General features: G+C 38.4%; 1 long non-coding RNA gene across 1 annotated transcript; it reads left to right on the top strand.

The window, feature by feature from the left end:
* The first annotated feature begins 7126 nt into the window (after positions 1-7126).
* On the top strand, positions 7127-8032 carry LOC114146622 (uncharacterized). Its single transcript, XR_003595933.1, has 2 exons — positions 7127-7728; positions 7883-8032. It is a non-coding gene; the product is annotated as an uncharacterized LOC114146622 (long non-coding RNA).
* Positions 8033-10404: the final 2372 nt, after the last annotated feature.

Genomic DNA, 10404 nt, shown 5'->3' with positions numbered 1-10404 from the left:
CAACGACTTTAGGAGAATGGAAGCAGTTTTTTATTGAAGGGTTTTGGAGAAGGAAGGACAAATTTAAAAATAGGATGAGCTCATAAAGTCTTGTAATGAAAAACATATGAATCCAAAAATATTTTAACACAAGGACATACAGTAAAATCAGACAATGCAGAATTATTTATAAGTGCAATAAAAGGGTTTTTACTTGGGAGGCCAAGTAAAAAATAATATTTCCTCAGGAACCAGACTGGATACAGGGTGAAGACAAAGGGATGTCAGTCCTGTTTCCTACGAAGTGTCTTCTAAGTGGCCAGATTTTTATCACTCTTTTAACGATCTCTGACGAAGATCCCTTTACTGGAAACGAGCTGAACTTTGATCCAGCTGTTTGTGGAAATAGAAACACTTGAGACAGCATAAACAAGCCAAATCTGTATCACTCCCACACAAAGAGGTGTGGAGCATCTGCTCCCACTTAGGTCCTGCTTTTTACACAATGTGCAGTTTACAGTTTGGAAGTCACAGCGTGGAGGTGATTAGGAACCAGAGCTCTATTGTGTTGTCAGTGGAGGACATGAGAGCACAAAGAAAAGTGAAGTGTGTTTACCGGGAGGGTTTCCTGTCCGCATAAGGCTGTTTACCAACCCTGAACTGCATATCCCTGCCATCGCTGTGATGCTTAGTTTATTTTGTCATGGAGCCAGACGAGCCTATTAATAAGAGCTCAACTGTTTCTGTTTGTTGGTAACTAGATTCCCAGGCACCAGATTGCTTTATGTCTGCTGCGATTCGCTCCACAGAGCCTGAAATGTCGAGTACCCAGAAATCATGAAGAGTTTCACTCTGTTTTAATTTTTAAATTTTTAATTTTTTTTTTTTTTTTTTACACGACTTCTCCTTTGGGTATATTTCAAATGTAATTGACACAGAGATGAAAAGAAATAGATAAAGCTGGGTAAAAAGTTAAAAGAGAAAGAAGGAGATAAGAGTTTATAAGATAACACTCTAGAAGTCTGCTTCTCCACCTGCACAAAGAAAGAAAACAAGCTAGAAACCATAGCGATCATTGAGAAGAACAAGATCCAGTTAATGCAAAGTTTTTCAAAGAGTTTGATCTGGAGTGTCATTTTGTAGCTGTCAGACATACAGTAATGGTCATAACTTTTAATGGCAACGCAAAGCCAAATGCTTGAAAGGTCAGAGTTATGAGCTGTGAGCTCTAAGAGCTCAAAAGTTTCCAAACTTTCCTTTTTCTCAGATTTACAATCTGAGAAAAAGCCTTCAAACTTCATATCAGAATGGTGATAATGAGAGATGAAGCTGTGCTTATAAGAGAGCCTCTCTCTGACACCAACAACCAGACCAACTTCAAAGTCACCCAACTTCCTTTTTATTTTCCATTCTGATCCTCACTTTGAACTTAAAAGAAAAAAAGACACAAGCTGCCTAGATGCTTACATACATCGAGCTGCTGACATGTGATTGGGTTCACTATTTACATTAGTAAGCGACTGAACTACACTGTGCATAATAAGGTGTCCACTGATTGAACAGACTTGGTTTCTTTGCCAGTTTCTTTCAGCAATGGTTAAGGCTAAAAAATAAAAGAAGGCCTGCAGGCATCATCATTCAGAAAGTAATTCATGGAGGTTCAGTGGTATGAAGGCTCTAGGATGAGCATGTGTGTCCAGTAAGTCCAGTAAGAATCAACTTTCCACCAGTGCAGAGTTTGCTGAGCAGTGCAAACTGCAGTGAAGCATCCTGATCAAGTGTCTGTGTTGCCCTGGCGACCTGTCCTTGGTGACCCCACTTCTCACCCGATGAATGGATGGACAAGCCAGAGGTATATGAGTCTGATCAGTAAGTAGAACTGGACTACTTCACTCACTTCTAACATCTTCCAAAAGTTTTTATAAGTATACAATCTGTTGGAAGGAACAAACATAAATAATATTGGGTCATAAAAATAAATGATTACAGGTTGCTATGTATTAGCATATTTTCTTGCGTTGAATCTTTGAGAAATCAATCAGTTTTTTATGACAGCCTCAGGAAAGACTGCAGGAAGGTTAACAATATGTTGAGTAGAAAGCCAGGTTGTGCAATTCTGTTAAAATGTTGGTAAAAGACATCTTGCCAACTTCCTGCAGCTGAAATGAACTGATATGGAGAGAGATTTCTCCTAGCTACTGGATAACAGGAAACTGAACACAAATGTTTTCAACGCTGTCACTACTATTCATGTTTTACTGGTTTTTTTCCTGTTTTTGTTGAATGTTCTGTGTTATTTGGACTTCTTAGTAATTTTTAAACAAATTAAATAATCTCCAAATCTGATCATTTGTACAATTTTTGTTTCTAGAGTAAAACTATAGAACCTCCCAAAGTTTAGAGCAGGCTGGAGCTTCCCTTTGATTTTAGTGAGGATATGTGCTGAGATCCCAAGATGGTCCACAAATCAGACAAGTTTTGACATGGAGCACACTGCCACCTTGTGGTGGCAGTGTGCTGGTGGAAATGAAAACTACTACAACCACAAATGACTACACCATCTTGGTGAGAACGTTCCAGCACATGGCTGACAAGATAAACAGCTGTATGCAGAATTTTTACTTTTGAATGATTTTTGCCGTTTAATTGAATCTGTTTGTCGTGTCGTCAATATTTGATGACTGAATCCCACAAATAGTCTGCATCTGTGAATTATTAAAGTAGAGAGCTGTTGAAGCTGGTTGCACATTTATCATGGATGACTTGAACAGAACTAAATCAAGAAATGCATGAAAAAAACTTCAATGATTTATGGCCTTCTAGTTTGAGGTGTAGTTGAGCCCAGACAGCGACAACACATAATGTTCTGATGCTTTGTCTTTAGCTTTTATTCATTTGTTGACCAGTTTCTGGGTTTCAGGGCTGCAGCAGCCTCACAACAACCTCTCTTGGAGCAAGTGACGAGGTAAAGAATAGCATTCTTAGTTTTCTATTTTAATTTGCAAAGCAAAGTAGCATTGATGAGCTCCAATAAACCATTTCATTTAAATCAATAATCCCATATGCCATCAGAGGTCCTCCTGCAGTTTGAATTTGTTCATCTCCTGAATTAATTTCAAATTTAAAGGTTTCAGCACATCTTTTGGATTAATTATTTATCTTAAAAAAAGAACAAACACCATGAGCTGTGAATCAGAGTAATCAATCAGTGATGTTATCTTCTTCACCGTGAAGTCTGAGCACCAAACCGGTGCTAATTTGTTCTCTACTTATTGGTTTTACCCATACTTAGGGAGGTAAGATTTTGTCATATTGTTTTTTTATTTGCTCTTATCTAGAAACAATTCTGTTACTTCAAAAATTTTTGCTGAAGTAGCAAAAGGAATATCAAGGTATTTTTCTTATCGTGGTATGAGAGTCCTGACTTCTTACACAAAATGAGACCCTAAGGACACTAAGCATGAAGGCTTAATTGCTCCGTGTCTTTGAGTTATGAGTAGCAAAAGCTTGACTTTTTTGTTTTTGCCACTGACATTAAATCCTTTTAAACTCTGGAATGCCCCAGGATTTCTTTTCTTGTCCGTTTTTTATCACTCCTAAAATGAGTCCTTTTATAACGTTCATCTAAGAATTCACAGTGTATCTTAACAGTTACTACGAGGATTCCTGATCATTAGTTTGGTAATGTGAGGACTGGGAACCACACTTCCTGGAGTCTCTGATGGTTGCTATGGCAACTGCAGCTTCAACTGGCGGACTGTTCAGCTGTTTATGTGTACATCCTACAACCCCAGGCTCTCCTTTTAAAAGCAAGAAACATCTTCACTGCTGCACTTGCTTCAATCAATCAATAAATCAATCATGTTTATTTGTAAATCGCATTTCAGCAAAATGGCAGTTCAAAGTGCTTCACATCATAAAACTGTCAGTCAACTGTCATCATAGAACTGTCTGTTCTCGTTCTCTTCGCTCCAATAACATTATTCTTCTGCATGTCTCACGCTTTCGAACTGAAAAAGGGAAGCAGGCATTCAGTGTTTTGCCCCCACAGCGTGGAATCAGTTGCAGTCTGAACTTAAGATGTCGGAAATGATTTCACTGGACTTATTTCGAGCAGTTCTTAAAGATAGGCAACAAGATTCTATGAAACAGTGTCATTGTTTTTAAATTGTTTTTATTGTTTTATACTTGTGCATATGTATTAATTGTTTTTATCTTGTAACCAGGTTGCTATATATTGCAAATTTTTTGCTCAGGTCCCTCTTGAAAATGAGATCTAGATCTCAATGGGGTTTACCTGATTAAATAAAGGAATATATAAATATATATAAAAACACCAAAATACAAAGTCAAAAAAATCATGTAGAAACCAGTAACAAATATTACATTTTGTTTAGTGCCATCATTAAAATCATCAATACACGCCAATAAGCTGGTATTATGGTTCAAAACCAACAATAAGATGAGAGGGATGCATAATCATATTAGATGCAATGACAGGCAGGACTTTCTTAAGAAAAGTTGTGGGTATGACAGCAAGAACTTCACCTTAATTGATTTATAATTTCTTCTAAGTGTTTTTTTTCCCTGCATGTGTTATGTTTGGGGACAGCATTGATATTGGATTAGGTATAGATGTGCAGATTAGCCCTCTATTATTTTTTACCACTATTTTTCTTTTTTTCTTTTTCTCTTCATTGAAGTTGGTAAAATCCCTGCAGGCCATGTTAGAGTGGAGTTCTAACACGCAGGGTTTGTGAGTCTGTCAGCTGTTGCAAATAAAGCTGCATTTATGATTTCTGCAAAGAATGTTTCCCCTGCATGTTTTAGTGTCCAGTGATAGTTCTGCTTCAACAGCTTCAGATTTGTTTTTTCTTAGCATGTGAAAGAGCAACTTCTTGGTGAAAACATATTGGTTTTCCTTGTCCAAATTAATCTATTGAAATATTCACAATTTAAAGTTTTGGCCATTATATGTTATAATATGTCAATCCTCAAATAGTTTTAACATATATAATTAAACTAATTTACCAATAATATTAGTGGGATAAGCCCACTAGGCTTCCCTCCAGTGATGTTTGACTTATTGTTGCTTTGCTCCACGGTATCTTGTTTCCTAAATCACACTTGGGCGTCCAGGCCTGAAGAAAACCGTCTCTGTACTGAGGGACACACAGGCAGGAGACGGGCTGAAGTCCTCAGCCAGATGGAACAAGGACAAATAAACAATCTGGTGCCAAATGATGTGCACAGTTCATGCTCTATGTAGAAAGAGTCTGCTTTCTGTTGTCTCTCTTCCAGCTTCTCTGGGGAAAATAAGCATTGAATGGTTTTTTTCAGTATACATATTTATTTTAATGGGGAAGTTGAAATGGTACTCACAGCCCAGGTAGTCTACATAAACAAATAAAAAGTGTAATGTTAACAAAAGAAGCTGGAATAAAAGCATAAAATTATGGAGAGCTGTTTGTAAAGTTACATGGTGAAACGTTAGCAACAATAATTTGGGTTATTCATAAGAGATAAAAATTGGGTGAGCATTTTCCAAAGCCATATTTTCACCATGTTATCCATTGCTTGATTTATAAATGTCACAGTTCCAAACTAAATATTTAATTAGCGAGTTAACCATTTAGTTTGTTAACTAAATATTCAGATTGTACCTAAATATTTAGATTGCTAGCTAAATATTTTGTGCATAAGCTAAATATTTAGCTTGGTAATTCATTCTTTTGTTTGAAAATGGTGCATTTAGAAATGAATGTAACTCCTGTTTTTCTTCTCTTATGATGGACTAAAAAAAATCACAAATTATTGCTGTTAATTTTTGACTGTGAAACTTTACAAATGACACCTCAAAATCAAAAGCCAAGAAAATACCTCACACAGCATTCTGGCTCCCTATCCGCTTCAAACAATATCAGCTGCTTTAGTTCAAATTTTACGGTTTATTATAGTTTGTCATCAGCAAAGTAACACATGAAAAACCAATCATAACCTTAGCAAAGTCTTGCCAAACTTAGCTAAGGTAACAAAAGAAGCTCTAAAATGTAAAATGTTTCGGTGGAGCAAAATGGGAATTTAATCCTGAAATATAAAGAATATCATTTGACTGGAAAGATGAGTTCCTACACACAGGAAACGGTCCAAACATGGCTTTTTCTACTACGTATGAAGCCCGATTAATTGGATTCAGCATTATTCCCTGTGTAAGCATCTCACGTAGTTCATTAATTGCGTAATTTGTATTGATTTCTTTGTGTGTATCGATGCTTGGACCCTTTACCAACATCTCGTGTGTATTTATTTGCAGATTTTCCATTTGGTTGTTTGATAAGATAGCCTGCAGGATTCATGTCACATCACTCATCCCACCACAGCCTATTAGGGCCATTGTAATTAGAAAACAAAATTTACTAGAAAAAACACTCGTACATTTTTAGATTAATCTCAGATGTTTTTTAGAGAAATAAATGTGGACATTTTTTAAATGTACTCCTTTTTTTCTATCTACGATGGCCATAATTCAGTGTCATTTCTTCTCCTTCACATTGTGTTTATGTATGTTTTAATTTAAATCCATGTTCCTGCTGACCCCAGAAACAGTTGGGCTGCTGCAGTGTGTGGGAAAAAGGATTTTTACTCCGCACGTCGTCAGGTACAGTGGCTTCCCGAGTGTTCCCACCGAACACCGAAGAGAAACCTGGAGGGTCGATCCCTCTCGTGTCTCTGTGTCTTGAACGCAGCAGATGTTTTCCCTCTGACCTGCACAAAAGGCCTCTGTTTTTGTTAACAGGCTTGTCCATTCCTCTGGGGTCAAAGGTCACCGTGGTCTCAGGGTGAAGCTGTCACTGCAAGTCTAAACATCTGACATCCATCAGAGCGTGACGACAATGCCACGCCTGTGAGAGGCCTCTACAGGGTCTCCTTGACCACTGTGAGTGAAGAAGTCTTTTTTTTTTTTTCCTGGATGCTGATGCAGCTGAGATCGGGTTTCACTGGGAGCTGGGGGATACCTGGCACTGAGGCTGGCAGAACATTGTACACAGAAAGGGTTAACTTTAGTGGCTGAAAAGTTAACTTAATTCATTCCTAGTCCCGCCAACAGGTGGGGTCTAATGATCCACCCTGCAAGCTTAAAGCCTGTGTAGCAGTGTGATGTTATTACACTAGATTGTAAAGTGAGAAGCTATTCCGGTAGGAAATTATATGAGCACCGACAGCTTTTATTTTGAAAAGACGACCAATCCATTTCAAAACAGTGGGTAACTTCCTGTCCCAAAATTATTATCTTTATCCAAATTTAATATGTTGTGAATAAAACTGTGAATTATTACCTTTAATGTTTAACATATTGAGTTCATAGATTGTTGTTTAAAGTATCAGTTCGAAATTTAAAAAGAACAGTTATCGGGTCATACCATTATAATCTGTGAAAGGTTTTCCCACGCTTTCCGTCGCGCTCTTTCTGTTCGGATTCCGTGGGAGAAGGTATGAAGTTTTGCTTTTTGTGTTTAATAAGTGTATTTTAAGGGTAATAAGTGTTAGTTTTATTACTGGTTTTGTAAAACAATGGGTGTTGAAGCACTTAACCTGCAGTTAGCAGTTATCTAGCTGCTCTTCTGATACATGAAACATTGCTTCATCCATGTGCTGAAAATAGTATTGTTCATGATTAAACAGGCGCTGTGGAACACTGTGAAAAGAAAAGCCTGTTCTTGATTACTATTTTCTGCCATTTGAATGCAGGTATGTGATGTTTCATTATTATTTTTGGTGGGATTATTTGGTTCAATTATTCTGTTTAATCATTTCTTTTCTTATTCATGCACTGCTTAAGATTATTATGTCCATGTTTGGGTTTAGTTATTAATTAGTGTTGCAATTGTTTTTATTTTGCAAGGTAAATGTGCTACTTTACACAAGTCACAGGCTCTTTCTGTTCGGATTCCGTGGGAGAAGGCGCTGTGGAACACTGTGAAAAGAAAAGCCTGTTCTTGATTACTATTTTCTGCCATTTGAATGCAGGATCATTAAAAGTGCTTTCCAATCAGCTGTGGTCTGGCTGTGGTCACTCTTCTACAAGACACAACGCAGAATCAACTACGCTACACCTGGCAACCTAAGCCTGCTGAAAATTTGGGACTATATAAATTTAATTGGCATTAAAAGGGACTGTTTCACTGAATAAGATGAAATTTCGTTTAAAGTGTGCCATCAAATTGCTTTGAAGTGTGTTTCAAGATTTACAGAGTAAATATAATGACATTTTCTAATAACAGGAGGGCTAAGGCAGCCACTGGCTAGGAGGGGCTGTTCAGATCTGACCTACAATATCATGAAAATCTGCTGAATATATGAACTATGATTAAACAGCCAAGCAAATGATGAGGTTTTGGTCATTTCTGCAATTTTTCAACATTTAATCACTTTTTACCTTCATGTGCTGGAACAACCAGCAAAGGCCTGGTGAACTACCAGGATTCTCAGCAGCTAACAACCAGCAAAAGAGGCTCAGAGTTTGACAAAAGGCATGGAAGAACTCAAGCTAACATCGAATGCCATGTCAGAATAACTGAGCACGGTGGTGAAGCAACAAACAAGTCTGATGCATTTTATTGGAGAAATTCAACAACTGAAAGTGATTATCAAAGAAAAGGAGAAGATAGAAGAGCTGGAAAACAGCTCAGAAATACACACACACATTCACACACAAAGGCAGCAGCAGAAGAGTACAAAGGGGAAGATACACCACCAGAAGAACAACTTTCTCTTGAGCAGCAACGCATCAGGTTCTTCAGCAGTAAATGCATTTTGCTGGACAGTAAAAATATTGCTGCTTGTAACACATTATTGGAAAAAGCAAAATACAAACTCAGAAAAACAGAACAAAAGACCAAATATCGTTTGATTTGTGAGTACAAAACACAAAACTGAAAAAAAAATAACAAAAACAAAAAACTGGAGGGCACAGATGTTTTTGTGAATGAACGCCTCACAAAAAAGAATGCAGAGATACCAAACCAGGATTCTGAAGAAACAGAGAAAACGACAGGCCATGGACTAGGAGTTATGAGAGTTGGAAGGTTCTCCTATGTACAATAATGTCCAAACCACCAAAAATGTTTCTGAGCTGGAGAGATACAGGTAAACAACATTAAAAACCTGGAAACAGCTAGATGTTCTAGGAGGACTCTGGTACCAAACAAATAACAAAACTGGTTTCTGAGTGCGTAAATCAAGCTAATGTACCCTCCACCCTGCAGGAGGGCAGACTGTGGGCTGTGGTGGACAGAGTGAGGCATCCCAAACACTCTTGAGATGCTGAATTGGGATTCAACATCATGTAAATATACATTGACTTTCAATTATTAACATACAGGAAAACATCAGACAATTTTCTATCACGTTGCATGTTTCTGAAGCCGTGACCTTTGAACCAACAGCTGGAAGTTCTGTTGCTCCCAGCAAAGAAGGAAGGAATGAAAAAACGTCCTTGGAGCAGCTATTGCCACAGTATCCAGCATTACGCCCACATGAAAACATGGAGAGAAAAAAAAGATCTGATGGCAGCTTTCAGTTCAGAGACAGGCAGCAGATTAAAAGGCTGAAACACCAAAGCTCTGAAATGGAACATTAATTATGTTTGTTTATCAGCAGGAGATTTTTTTTAAAGACTTAGACTTAGACTAGACTTAGACTGACTTTATTGTCATTTTGCATGCACAGGGTGTATACAGAACGAAATTTCGTTGCATACGGCTCAGGACAATGTTTTGAGCTTTCAATGTTGTGAGGTTACTCCAGAATAAAATAAAATACAGTATAAAATATGAATATAAATCTAAATATAAAATATAAAGTGCAGGACTGACAGTAAAATAGAAGTTATTTAGCTCTGTACATGTGCAAGGTATAAAGTGGAGACCAGATTTTAAGTGCAGTCCAGTTAAGAGTTCAGCAGTCTGATGGCAAGTGGGAAAAAGCTGTTTCGGAACCTGGTGGACCTGCACCGGATGCTGCGGAACCTCTTTCCAGAGGGCAGCAGGGAGAACAGTCCATGGTGGGGGTGTGAGGGGTCACTGACGATGTTTCGGCCTCGGGACACGCAGCGCTGGGATGAAATGTCCTGAATGGAGGGAAGGGGGGCCCCGATGATCCTCTCCGCTGTCCGCACCACTCTCCTCACGTTCTTCCAGTCGGAGGCGCTGCAGCCTCCACACCACACAGAGAGGCAGCTGGTCAGAATGCTCTCTATGGTGCTTCTGTAGAATGTCCTGAGGATGGGCGGGGGCAGGTGTGCTCTTCTCATCCTCCGCAGGAAATACAAACGTTTCTGTGCCCTCTTGGCCAGAGACGTGGTGTTCACAGTCCAGGTGAGGTCGTTAGTGATGTGCACCCCCAGGAATTTGGTGCTGCTGACCA

This window comes from Xiphophorus couchianus, chromosome 6 (genome assembly GCF_001444195.1).
Source record: "Xiphophorus couchianus chromosome 6, X_couchianus-1.0, whole genome shotgun sequence".
Classification (NCBI taxonomy): Eukaryota; Metazoa; Chordata; class Actinopteri; order Cyprinodontiformes; family Poeciliidae; genus Xiphophorus; species Xiphophorus couchianus.
This window is presented reverse-complemented; position numbering and strand designations above follow the sequence as displayed.